Here is a 13,598-nt window from a genome sequence, read left to right as displayed (position 1 = left end):
AGTGAAATATATTTGATGTGTGAAGTCATCTTTTTGGAAATGTTGGTAAAAATGGGTATCATCAAACCAGAGGCCAAAATCAGGAGATCAGAGAAGAGCTAGAAATCCCAGGGAGTGACCAAAAAGGTATATGAGCAAAATGTGTTAAAGAAAAACAGACAAAAAATATGTTTCTCCAAACACATCAACCAGGATCTGTAGTCCAGACTTAATCTCCAAATTATCCTAGGAATTGGGGAATATTCTCAACTAGACTGTTCTCCCCCTCTATACTGTAAACTCACTGTGGACAGGGAATGTATCTATCAACTCTTATTTTGTACTCTCAATTGACAGAATAGAAATATGGATGGATGCTAGGTGCCTGAGGGTAAATAGTGAAGTCCCTACTGAACCTTGTTCTCACCAGTTTTATTTAGCCCTTTTAAAAGTGAATATGAATCCCTAAATCATTACGTGCTAAAAATTAAGCCATTTATTGAACATCCTCTAAGTGCAATGCACTTGAAAATTACCCAACTTTAGAGTGTTACATTTTTATCCACAAGGAATTTACACATTAATAGGGGAAATGTGCTAATTAAATCCTAAAGAGGGCAGGGAAAGACACTGAATTCAAGTTAGGCTAAATTTCAAAGAAAGATAATCCTCAAACCTTAGTCAGGTTCCTGGACTGTAAATGTTGTGAAGGTAGTCTCTGTTTACTCCTTGTTCCTACCAGATGAGCAGGGATGAGGAAATCGCCAACTGTGATAATGGTAATATTCAGGTTCTGGGAATAAACCACAGGAAAACTTCACTAAGGAGAGGGAGGGGCAGAAATGAGATCTTGAAGATGGACAAAGTAATGATCTGCCAGCTGGGAAGGAGATTTTAGCATAAGAGAGAACTGTTATACTAGAAGGCAAAATCCAAACCACAACTCTAGGATGATATGCCAAATTTTGAGTCACAGGTCCAGCTCTAGAAGAGACTTTGGTGTCTGTCAACTGCTCTTTCAAATTAACAATTAATGTGAAGCAAGAGTTTTCTACTCTGGAGAGCAGGGTGCATTTATGCCCAGAGGACTGCATATAGTTCTGGTTGTCATATTTTAGGGGGAATATCATAGGACAACCAGATGTATGGGGCAGTTTCCACGTTACAATGACTAACAATTAGGGGCTTTGAACCTGGAAGGTTTAAGTTATAAAAGAAAACACCATCCATCGACTACTAAGCACGTGGAATTGACTACCTCCCAGATAGATTCAGGCAGATATATTAATGGGTCCATACTCTCCCAAGCACTTAGTACAGTAATTTGCACACAGTAAGTTCTCAAATATGATCGAATGAATGATTTCTTATATTCCATTACTGCACTTGCTCTCATGCCTTTACAGGTGATCATCGATCAGCTATTGAGCTTACCTCTACCAAGAGGACAACTGTTCACATTTGTTTCTTTCATGACCTGTGAATTCTATGACAACTGGTTCATTTTTGTCAATCTGACTTAAATAAGAAGAAACAAAATGAATATGAGTGTAAGCTCTTTAAAGACAGAGATCATATCTGCTGATTCTGTTGTACTCTCCTCAGCACTTAGTACATTCCTGTGCACTCAGTAGTTAATAAGCAGCACAGATTAAATAAGATTGGAATTAAAAAAAAATGTAGTGATTTTCATCATGTAAATATAAGGTCACCATTACCATTATTATTGATTCCATTATTGATTACCATTATTATTGAGCACTGAACTAAGCGGTTGGAATGTACAATTCAGCAACAATCAGCTAATCAGCTTGGACACAGTCCATGTACCACATGGGGCTCACAGTCTTAATTGTCATTTGACAGATGAGGTAACTGAGGCACAGAGAAGGTAATAGACTTGCCCTGGATCACACAGCAGACAAGAGGTGGAGTCAGGATTAGAACCCAGACCCTTCTGACTCCCAGTCCCAGGGTCTATCCACTAGACCATACTGCTTCTCAATAATGATAGTGAAATTTGAAAACGGCTTCTGCTTGCTAGGCACAAACCCCTAGATTAAAAGACTAAAATAGTAAATACTAAAGTTCTAAAATACTCCTTGCCCATGCATATGCACAGGTACTGTGAGCCCCACATGGGACAACCTGATCACCCTGTATCTCCCCCAGCGCTTAGAACAGTGCTCTGCACATAGTAAGCGCTTAACAAACAAACACCAACATTACAGTGGAAAGATTGAAAAATTATATTCTGACTGACTCACCAAGCACTAATGAAATAATACTGTCGACTTGAAAATACTGATAGCTAGAGAACCAGAAATTAAAATGATGTCAGTCTGTTGGATCTTCAGGTCAGGGCTGTACTGCTTAATTCTTTGGAGAAAAACTCTATACCCTCTTAATCGTAAATTACTTACTTTGGGTATTCATTTAGCGACTAATTAGCTTCTCACCATGATGAATTCCAGAATTCTCCGCTACAAGCACTTTGCTCAAAATAAAGTATTGCACAGCTCTCAGACTGCTGGAGGAATGCTGTTTGTCTGATGAGAGAATAAAGTCATTTGGCTGCTAGTGGAAATGAATCTATTAAATTCAGCCACAGGTGTTCTCTCTAAAACACCATACACAAACAAAATGCCAATTTAAATGAACTCCCCATTCACCAATTTGGTGAAGTAATAAATTATTTAAAACTGTTAGCCCAAAATAGCCTCTGCAGCTGCCTGCTCTTAAAGGCCACATATTTGAAGATATGAGGAAATACATTCTGTAGTTAATGCATTGTGAATGTTTTTGATTAGAAATTTGCATATTACTCTTTGCCATTCTAAACAGTTTTATTTATACACAAATGCTGTCCTTTGTATTCAAGGATGGCACTCTGGATGTAAATTTTTATATCTGCCTTCCCTGCTAGAGTGTAAGCTCCTTGTGGACAGGGAATATGATATTTCTTTATTCTATACTTCCCAAATGCCCAGTAAAATCAATCATTGGTATTAATTGAGCCCTTAATGCATTCAGATTACTGTACTAAGCACTTTGGAGGGTATGATACAACAGAGTTGGTAGACAGATTCCCTGTTCACAGTGTACTTACAGTTTAGAGGGAGAACAGACATTAATACAAATAAATGAATAATTTATGATCTACTACAGTGCACTGTATTGAATGAGCATTCAAATATCACTAGTGATGACTCCAGCACATAGCAGCATGGCTCAATGGAAAGAGCACAGGCTTGGGAGTCAGAGGTGGTGGGTTTGAATCCTGGCTCTGCCACTTGTCAGCTGTGTGACTGTGGGCAAGTCACTTCACTTATCTGTGCCTCAGTTCCCTCATCTATAAAATGGGGATTAAGACTGTGAGCCTCACAAGGGACAACCTGATTACCCTGTATCTACCCCAGCGCTTAGAACAGTGCTCTGCACATAGTAAGCGCTTAACAAATACCAACATTATTATTATTATAAGAGAGGCTGAAAAGATTGATGCATGATCAAACGATCATGTCTAACAGGCTGTGTACCCTATTCTCTTCCACCCTTCTCTCCTATCCCATTTGCCATCTGTTTTTTTTTTTTTTTTACCTTGAATTACCCTCTCAGTTCCCTTTATACAATTTTTCTGGTACTCCTGTTTCTCTTTCACCTATACACCTGACTGATAATCTTCTGGGTAGCAGGGCATGAAGACAAGAAGATGGAACAGGCACTTGTGAGCCTAGGATGGGAGCAGAGAGAAGACTGGACAGCCATTACAGGTCCATCTTTGCTCCCTGAAATGTATTTGTAGAGAATAAACCTTGGCTCCTACCAACTTTAGTTAACACCCACAGTGACTTTCAAGTGTGGATCCCAGGGGTTGAAGACAGAAAGCTAGATTTGTGTTTGCTTTGATTTCCTGTCATGCCCACTGGACTTCAGATATTTTACAGGAAACATAGACTATTTTTTTCTTTCATAATTCCCAACAGTGCCTTTGTTTGGTACTTGGCATAAGTATGCCCTCAGTGAATATTGTTATTAATGAATATGATGAAAATTGTAGATAGGGAAGTGAAATGGCAAAAATTGGGGGAGGAGTGCTAAGGTATACACACTGCCAAATACATCTGGCTAACACTACTATCTCTGAACAATCAGACTTCAAAACCATAACTAAAAAAAAATACCCCAAAATGCAACCATATTAAGTACCCTTTTCTTGGGTTGAATTAAAAACCTCCTCTTTCCCCTACTCCCCTGACTGGTGGAGTTTCTGCACTTCTAATTTGTCATATAGGTGAGAATCCTTCAAAGCTTTTTCCTTTTCCTGATCTCAGGGGCTTAGTTTAAGAAAATTGCTCTCATTGAGGTTTGGTTCCAATGTCCCTTGGCTACATTCCTCAGCAGATCCAGCATTTAAAGCAAGGACCAGACAGGATATGCTATTGCAAGGATGTACCAGAGTTCTTCTGGTAAGAACAAATTTCCAAATGTCACCACAGTGGACTAATGACAAAGTATAGCTTGGCTCTTAGGAGTAAAAATAATTAACACTTGCACTGATTGGTGTTTAGAGCAGCATCTTGTCTTTGCCATTCATTTCATTTTATCTAGGCTGATGCCAAAATCTGCTAAAGTGCTATGGGAAGAACATCAGCCAGTAAGTAGATGAGAAGTGAATGGTTATTTTTCAAGTTTTTCTTTTCAAATGGTATTTATTAAGTGCTTACTGTGTGGCAGGGTGTGAAGCCCTGGGGAAGATACAAAGCTAATCAAGTTGGACACAGCTCACATCAGATTTGGGCCTCACAGTTTTAATCCCCATGATTAGGTAACTGAAGCACAGAAAAGTCAAGTGACTTGCCCAAGGTCACACAGCAGACAAGTGGTGGGAACTGAAATTAGAACCCAGGTCTTCCGACTTGCGGGCCCATGCTCTTTGCACTTGGCCATCCTGCTCCTCAAGTTCTTAGTACAGTGCTTAGCACACAGTAGGTCCTAAATAAAGACTATCGATTGATTTAGGCCAGGGATAGAGGGGACTCTTGAGATTTTTTAATCTGCTTAGGGTCAGATGACCTTTGCCTCACAGACTGGACAACTCTCCATGTTAGGCCATTGTCAGAGCAGACAGGGAGGAGGAAATGTGACATCTCTAGTGAATTAAGTTAGGGAGAGGGAAGAGAAGAAACTCCACTGATGGCTACCATTAAACTCTCTCCACGTCTCCCACTCAGAAAAGGTCTGAATGTCCTGGGGACTACTAGACAAATGCCTAAATGTTTTTTGGAGCCATCCATCCCTAAAATCCACACTCACGCTCCTAAGAAACCCGTTCCTAAATCAATCCAGAATAATGATCACTATTTCATTCATAAAATCCGTACAGTGAAAAGATAGTCAAGGGCAGGATATTACACAGCCTCCTTCAGAAACTTCTAATGTTTGCTTGTCACTGCTTAGACACACATCTTTGACCTAGAGGGTGTATTTAGTGGTGGGTTTTCTAATATTGCATATCGTTAATCTTTTGGGAGTAGAATTTATTTTCAGTACAAGAAAGATCAAAATCTGTGATAATTTACGAGTTTCTTATGCTGGTTTAAAGAACAGCTTTAACATTTCAGAAGGCTTACCTAGTGTTCATCGGCACCCTGTAGTCACCTGGATTTCCATCACCTTTAAGGGGAAGAAACCGATCATGGTTCAGTTCTGCAGTTCATGCTCGCATGGATAAGACAGTTTTCGCCCCAGCAAAGTGTTGAATTGGATTAGTCAGTCCTAGATTTAAATAGTTTTGAGGTAAAAGACATGGCGGTTTCAACATTTTAAAAATGACACCCTGTTTCAGCTTTACAGTTCAGCCTTACATCACACTGGTTTTGACTTTACAAATAAGCCTCCATTTTGTGTGCACTGAGGAAAAGTGTGGGGGGCGGTGGTGGACAAAGTATAAAGAGGCCAGGAAGGGTGGAGTAGAGGAATTTCAAGGTACATGGAGGGGATGTTACCTACTCACCAGGCGGAGTCATCAGAAGGTGTCGACCTGACCATTTTACTTTCGATTAAGTAAAAGTTGGTTATCCTTCCAAGGAACTTCTTTGACTCACTAAAAATACATTAAAGTGGGATTATTAGTCATCCAGAATAAGTACAATTATTTTGGCCTCTCCCAAGTGTTTAGCATAATGCTGTGTCCAATAAGTGCTTGATAAATGAGATTGATTAATTGAATTAGGATAAACAGAAATAAAGGAGCAGTGTGGACTAGTGGAAAGAACATGGTCCTGGAATCAGGGGACCTGGGTCTCTTCTCAGTTCCGATAGTTGCCTGACTTTGGCCAAGTCAGTTTCTCTCTACCTCAATTTCCTCATCTGGAAAATGGGGATTCAATGTCTATTTTCCCTCGTACTTTGACTGTGAGCCCCTTAGGAGACAGGGACCGTTTCTAATGTGATTAACTGTTATCTACCCCAGTGGCTCAGTACAGTGATTGATACATAGTAGCTGCTTAACAAATACAATCATGACAAATACAGTAATAGCAATATCTGACCTTTCAGTAAGCCATTCCCCATTTGTAACATTATTTTCATGGAAAAATTGGTTCTGACTTGCAGATTTCAAGAAACAGCGCAGTCCTTGGAGACCAATTGTCAGATTTCAAGAAACAGCGCAGTCCTCGGAGACCAATTGTGTTGTAAGTGCAGTGACTGCGAGCATATGAATTTAAGATTTCATGTGTATGGACTGTTTGAGAGGGCTACAGAGCTGTAACTTGCATTAGGATACAGTAGGTAATGTGATTGGTTCTCTAGCAGCAGAAAGGCAACTCTCATGTGACTACACACAAGCACTATAATGAAAAGTTTGATAAAAAAGGGCATAGATACAATGAAGGAAATATTTATTAGGACATCATTTTGGGGGATGCAAGCAATCTGCAGAGACTACATGCCTACTTCACCCCATGCTATTTAATTCAAAGGCTCAGTAGTTGATAAGCACAGGAGAATCAGTCAAACACATTTAATCAGTTCAGATCATTGATAAATCATTTTTGGCTGATCCTCCATCCTTTTGTTTCAGCTCTGTCAGAAGCACAAGATATATCAGTGCTCTCCCCAGCAGTTTTACAGTGGAATTTGTTTTTAATGGCAATGGTAACCCACTATATTTAACCTGCCAGATCCTGCCAAGTCATTTGTTCATGAGATGGAAACAGCTGGATGCTGCTGTCTCCAAGGGATTTAGCTTTAAACGTGAAAGCTTGCAACGGGCTCCATATCAACCTGAATTCAGCAGATAAGAATAAATCAGGGAGAAAATATTGTTCAGTCATCTGCCAGGAAGGCAGCATGTCCTATTTGCAAAGGAACTGGACTGGAAGTGAAGAGATGCAGCTTCTAGTCTCAGCTCTGCCATTTACCTGCTGTGGGGAGACTCAATTTCTCTGGGCCTCAGTTTCCTCATCTGTAAAATGGGGATAAAATAACCTGTTCTCCCTCCCTCTTAGGCTGTGAGCCCCTTGTGGGACAAAGCACAAGTCCAATCTGATTTTCTACATATACCGATGCTTAGCACATACTTCTTTATACTGTCGTCAGGGTCAACTGCTCAGGACTCTGGCTCTACATGGAGGACCAGATGCTGCTTTTGAGCTGAAGTATCACTGGGGTCAATGATGGCTGATAGTCTCCTCCTCTAGACTACCAGCTCATCGTGGGCAGGGAGTAGCTACCAATTCTGTTGTATTGCACTCTACCCAAGAACGTAGTGTAGTGCTCTGCACTGCGCTCAAATATTGTTGACTAATTAATTGATTAATGGGGGGAGGCCAGTAATCGGGGTCAGGATTCAAGGTATTTCTGTGGTGTTGCTTTGCAGATGATGCAGAAGAGAAAGTCTCCGAACTCCGTGGTAAGGTTTGCCTGTCTTTGTTAAAAGCCAATCTGCTCTTTCCAGAAATATCTGCCACCTCAGAAAAGTGGCTTGGGTCTCTAGAAACAGTAGGGGATGATCTCTCAAGGGAAAAAGTTTATGACCATATATGTTCCTCGAGACTCTCCCTGATTCAAGAACCTTAACTGCTGACACAGTTATAGTTTCATTTGCTAGTCTCAACCAGTCAGTATTAAAACTGTACATCAAGACTTGAATTGAATGCTTCCTCTATAATTCTCCTGTAGTGGTCAATAGCAGTACTTCCAAAGCTGCATGTAATTGGGTAATGGCTCCTGTGGGATTTTGCTTTGCATTGATGACCTCCATTTTACTACATCTCTGTAAGAAGGGAGTCTGTTTCTTCATTTTACATAATCCCTAAGCAGCAAATCTCCTAGCTGTGCCTCACTCTTGACTCTCCCGACCCTGCCCTGCTGCTTACATCTTTTTTCCAGGCGGAATGCTCTTTGCTCTCCGCTTCCCCAAGATATGCCCCTGCTCTCCAAAGTTCTACTAAAAAGCCACCTCTTCCATGAGACTCCACAAGACTTCCCAAACCATATCCCTTCAGCCACATCATCTCTCTTAAGTACTAATCTGTTGATTTATTTCTTACTGATTTTATTTATCCAATTGCATTTGCTATTTTGATCCATCCTTATATCCCTTGAATCAATCAGTGTTATTTCTTTACTAAGAGCTCTATACTAAGCACTTGGGAAAGTACTTTGCAGTAGAGTTGGTAGACACTTTCCCTTCCCACAAGGAGCTTACAATCTGTTGAGAGAAACATCTGTTGCTGGATTGTACATTCCAAGCGCTTAGTACAGTGCTCTGCACATAGAAAGCACTCAATAAATACTATTGAATGAATGAAAAATAAACAATTTATTGATTTTGATCAATATGAAAATATTTTTTATGTTCTCTCCCCCAGTACAGTGAGGGCAGGCAATGTGCTACTTCATTACTATTTCCCAAGTACCTAGCACATTGCCTCCTACCAGGCGGATGCTCAATAAATATTACTACTACTCTAGCTGCTCCTATTACTGAGAATAACAAATTGATACTGAACAGACTGTGTACTGATGAATTTAAAAAGATCCCAATTTAGCTATGGAATAGTTAAAAGCACAAAGCAATTTAAAACCAACAGTAAATGCTGTTTATGCCTGGAAACCATTTATAAAGAACTTTGACTTGTTCCTCAAAAGAGGAAGACTACACTTGAACAAGGATTCTTAGAGGTTGCCGGATTCCTATATATAGCAGTGGATAAAGCTGTCTCATTATTTAATAGCATCTATCCATCAAAACCTGAAAAGAGTGAGTAGAAACTAGTACTGCTGTGATCTCAGAACTGCCATTTCAAAGTGGAAATAAAACAGTAGGAAGTTGTAAAGTTCATGTAAAGTATCGGGCAAAAGATAAAACTCTTGCACCCTGACAATACTGAAGATCTTAAATCAAAACTGCAATTTCATAGCAGTAATATTCCCCTTTAGATGTCAAGAAGTGATTGGAATGAGAAATATAGACATAAAATACTGCTACAAGGGGAAACGCTGGCTCTATCAATCAGTTGTATTTATAGACTGCTTACTGTGTGCAGAACAATATACTAAGCGTTTAGAAGAGTGCAATACAACAGGGTAAACACATCCACTGCCCACCAAGAGTTTACAGTCTATAGCTGTATACTTAATACCCATCTAATAACCATTAAATTACATAAATGAGCGAGAAGCAGCATGGTGTAGTGGATAGAGCACGGGCTTGGGAATCAGAAGGTCATGGCTTCTAATCCCGGCTCCGCCACTTGTCTGCTCTGTAACCTTAGGCAAGTCATTTCCTTCACTGTGCCTCAGTTACCTCATCAATAAAATGGGGATTAAGACTGTGAGCCCCGCATGGGATAATCTGATTACCTTTAATTAGCTCCAGGGCTTAGAACAGTGCGTGGCACATACTAAGCACTTAACAAATACCATTATTATTATGTTACTGGTTAAGCTCTACTTGGTTGAGGTTAATCAAGTGAAAAAGATAGTACACGGAAATTGTTAGATTACAAAAGATTTGGTTGAGCCAACAACCATAAAATAATTTATATTACTTTTTTTGTAGCAAAAGCAGTGCAGGGAATAGTACTGACTGTAATATAAAAGTCACAACAGATGTAATTGAAGTGGCTTTTGCTAGACATTGGTGAAGAAGTCATTGTTACTTTATAAAGGCTGTGCATTCAACAGTCAGCAGTAGTATTTGGATCAGTCTCTAAAGATAATATTCTAGACATGGATTCACATATAATTCCAGTGACTATGTTGAACTAGGACAATAAGAGTAGAACACTCATTCTTTCTGCCTGCCTGCCTCTCATTAAATTGTAACTATCTTGAGGAAAGAGATTGCCTTATTTTACTTTTACTATCCTTTCTGGAGGACCTAGTATAGTTCTCTCCACACCAAAGATGCATGATAAATGCTACTGAATTTTTTTAAAAAATGAACTCTCCTCTCAATCCCAAGTGACACATTGCTAACTCCATTGCAGACACAAAGGAAAGCAGAGAATTATGCATATTCATTTATCTTAATTTAATAATCACAATAAATCTTTGGCCTAACAGAAATGGATGTTAAAATATGGCGAGGTTCTAGCTAAAGCATATCTCTAAAATTCTTACCTGTAGTTATATATGCTCTGGCATCCCATTTCCAGTGCTGGTGTTCATTAACGTTTCACTGATGTTGATGGAAGATTTGAAAATTCATTGTTGACTCACCACAGTATAGCAGGCACATTTCAGCGTACTTTGGAAATGTCTGGATTATTTATGATCAGTCAGGCAACTAGTTTATTGAAAGTCTTCCAAGATTATAAATGATGATTACTTGGATGAGTTCCTTGGGGTTTAGGTAGATAGAAGATATTGCCATGGTGCTTACTGCTATAAACAACAATTTATTTTATTGTTTCATTGTTTACCAGTACTTATTTGTCTTTTAGTTTGGGTTGCGAAACATTTTCCTTTTCCAAACCATGGTTATCATTAATTAAATGCATCAATTCCGCACCTGCATTCTCAATTCCCCACAGTGTAAATAGAAACCACTAATTAAAATGGCAGGGAGAAAATTGAACGTTATGCACAAATAAAGCACATAAATAATGATAATTGTGTTTTGTCAAGAAAACATTTGCTGGAAGGCTGTCCAACAAGATAGATAGTCATATCCCCTTTACTCTAAATGAGGATGATCAGGTTCTGTAGTCGAAAGTAATTTTTAGCGATAGTTTCTGGATCACTGTACATGTGGCAGGCAGTGTTAGAGATGGACCATTAGCTTCATTTTCTTTCCAATTTGTTTTTTCAATTTTTTACTGAGTTAAGTGTGTAGGTGAAGGGGAGGGTAAAAGATGGGAAAAGAAGAAGAGTGAATAGATATGTCCCTGTACAAGCAATCCAGAAAAGGTCTTTGAAGAGAATTCTGTCCTTAGTCATTAACATTTTAATCAAAGTTGCAAAAACGGTAATATTTTGTACACTTTCACCACATGGTATTCACCCCACCCTCAGTCCCAGACCACTTAAATGCATAACTGTAATTTATTTATAGTAATATCTGTCTCCCCCTCTAGACTATAAGCTCACTGTGGGCAGGGAAAGTGTCTACCAACTCTGTTGTATTATACTCTCCCAAGCACTATTCTGCACATGGCAAATGCTCAATAAATACAACTGACTGATTGTGATCTCTTACCTTCTCATTCTACAATAGAGTACAGCTGAGAAATGTTTTAAATAACATATCCTGGCAGAAATCTTCAAGATCCTCATTTTGCCCCCTTTTCCTCCTCCAGTTGATGACAGAAAAGAGCCTGCTTCTTTGCGGTGTGATCTTCTGTGCAAATACAGTTGAACACATTTAAAAATGACATCTATTAGATTATTTAACCTCCTGTATGAGTTTAATTGTTCATATGGTTAAAATAACCCAAATAAACTCTAAGGCACACTGTAGAAGAATGACTCATAGTAGCCATTTTCATTAAAAACCACACTTTTGTATTCATAGGTTGTTTTGCTGCAATTGTAGCACATTTCCACTTTGGAGATAAAAAGGTTTCCCCACCCCACCATCCCCAAAACAAGCCCTAAAACTCAAAAAAGGACATATCTCCCCATGTCCATCCCCTTTCCTCTTTTCCCAAATAAATCTGGATTGGTAGTAAGTGGGGAGTTTCAAGGAGGTGGAATGAAATATGCCACACTCTGCCATAGGTGACTCAGTGCCTGATTTGGGGGCTCATTTGCAAGAGCTCATTTCTCTGATACATTTTTTTTCCCTCAGGCAATGGCAATCCAGAATTGGCCTAGGTTTTTAGATGAAATGTTGGGAAAAAATTATTAGGAAAATAAGAATTATGTTTCCAAAAATCCACTGGGTGGTTATGAGCTATAATGTCCTTTAAGAGACATGGGAGGGGTAGATAGGAGAAGAGGTCTATCTATAAGAGAGCACCCTTAATGGAGAAGACAAATAGGGGTCGGGATAAGAATGAGAACAGTTGCTTTTTTAAGTGGAATGTCACATTCTGGAGTTGTTCAAAGATGGTGGGTAATACAGTCTTTTAACCACATAAATCAGGAATGGTAAGAGGTCACATTATTTTACAAATTTTGAAATAAAAAGAGTTGGATGTGAGCCACGGAGAAGCCTTGGAGAGAGCTTAACGTCCCCAAAATTGCACTAAGCATTGTGGAGAGTACAGCAGAGTTCATCATTAGTTAAGGTTCTTTTTAATGGTATTTGTTAAGTGCCTACTCTGTTCTAAGCACCGGATTGATTTTTTAACACTCATCCCCTAAAGCCAGGCTTAGATTGATCCCTTCCCCACCCTGCACCCCAGAAAAATCATTCCGAGCATGTTTAGGTTGATCTAGGTCACTCTTGCTGGGGCTCAGAGCAAGCAAAAAGCCACTGGGAGCTAGTTAGAAGAGCAGCAGATAGCTGAAGAGAAACTTTGGCTCACCACACACTAACCTCAATTCTTAACTACTCAAGCTGGGATTTCCCAGCAAAGAGTTTGATGCCAGCCAGGTCCAGTTTAAACCATCCATCCCTAAATTATTTATGTCCTATGACTCAGACTTTGGGCCAGTTTTCTAAGCAAAATGGAAATAACCTAGTTGTCATTGATTGAAGCCCAGCATGATGGTCATGTTAAGACTTGACCAACAAACACAAAGCTATTGAAAGAAATGCAACTTTCTTAACCAGGTCTCTTGTGCTTACCTGGGGGGAGAGTGGGTGTGGCATGCTAAAGAGGCTCCTCCATCTTCTCCCACTTCCCCTCCCCTTTTCATGTGTGAGAACATAGCTGATTTTTTTACCTTGCAATGAAATCAGCTTCCATTGAAGAGCCAGAGCCTCACTGTTGTTTTCAGTAAACCTGAGAGAAACATTTCAGAAAGAATTATATGTTTTCTAGGTTCTGTGCAAGAGAAAGTCATTTACTCTAGAAGATAAAATCTGTAAAGAGCCAGATGGAGGACTAAAGCTGATAGAGTGATGTGTTTACATGTGAAAGAATTGAGGCTTCATGAATATATGGTCATTTTTCTTTTTACTCATTGATTTGACAAATCTACTGGGGGATTATATA

The 13,598-nt window shown here is 39.4% G+C and overlaps 3 long non-coding RNA genes across 4 annotated transcripts in view; 1 reads left to right on the top strand and 2 right to left on the bottom strand.

Moving 5' to 3' along the window:
• The window catches only part of LOC103166751, a 131,712-nt gene extending 123,596 nt beyond the window's left edge, over positions 1 to 8,116 (top strand). For both annotated transcript variants that reach the window (XR_003755698.2, XR_484958.3), the window contains exons 4-5: positions 6,598 to 6,677; positions 7,865 to 8,116. This is a non-coding gene — a long non-coding RNA (uncharacterized LOC103166751). The remainder of the gene's footprint in view (positions 1 to 6,597; positions 6,678 to 7,864) is intronic.
• LOC120638112 lies at positions 662 to 5,735 on the bottom strand. The gene is made up of 3 exons (XR_005659596.1): positions 5,613 to 5,735; positions 2,403 to 2,528; positions 662 to 772 (listed from the first exon to the last, which is right to left on the bottom strand). It is a non-coding gene; the product is annotated as an uncharacterized LOC120638112 (long non-coding RNA).
• On the bottom strand, positions 5,998 to 13,386 carry LOC114807644. The gene is made up of 4 exons (XR_003755700.2): positions 13,327 to 13,386; positions 11,693 to 11,833; positions 10,615 to 10,834; positions 5,998 to 6,085 (listed from the first exon to the last, which is right to left on the bottom strand). It is a non-coding gene; the product is annotated as an uncharacterized LOC114807644 (long non-coding RNA).
• Positions 13,387 to 13,598: the final 212 nt, after the last annotated feature.

Source organism: Ornithorhynchus anatinus, chromosome X3, assembly GCF_004115215.2.
Source record: "Ornithorhynchus anatinus isolate Pmale09 chromosome X3, mOrnAna1.pri.v4, whole genome shotgun sequence".
Lineage (NCBI taxonomy): Eukaryota > Metazoa > Chordata > Mammalia > Monotremata > Ornithorhynchidae > Ornithorhynchus > Ornithorhynchus anatinus.
The sequence above is the reverse complement of the archived record's forward strand: the minus strand, read 5'-3'. Positions and strand labels throughout refer to the sequence as shown.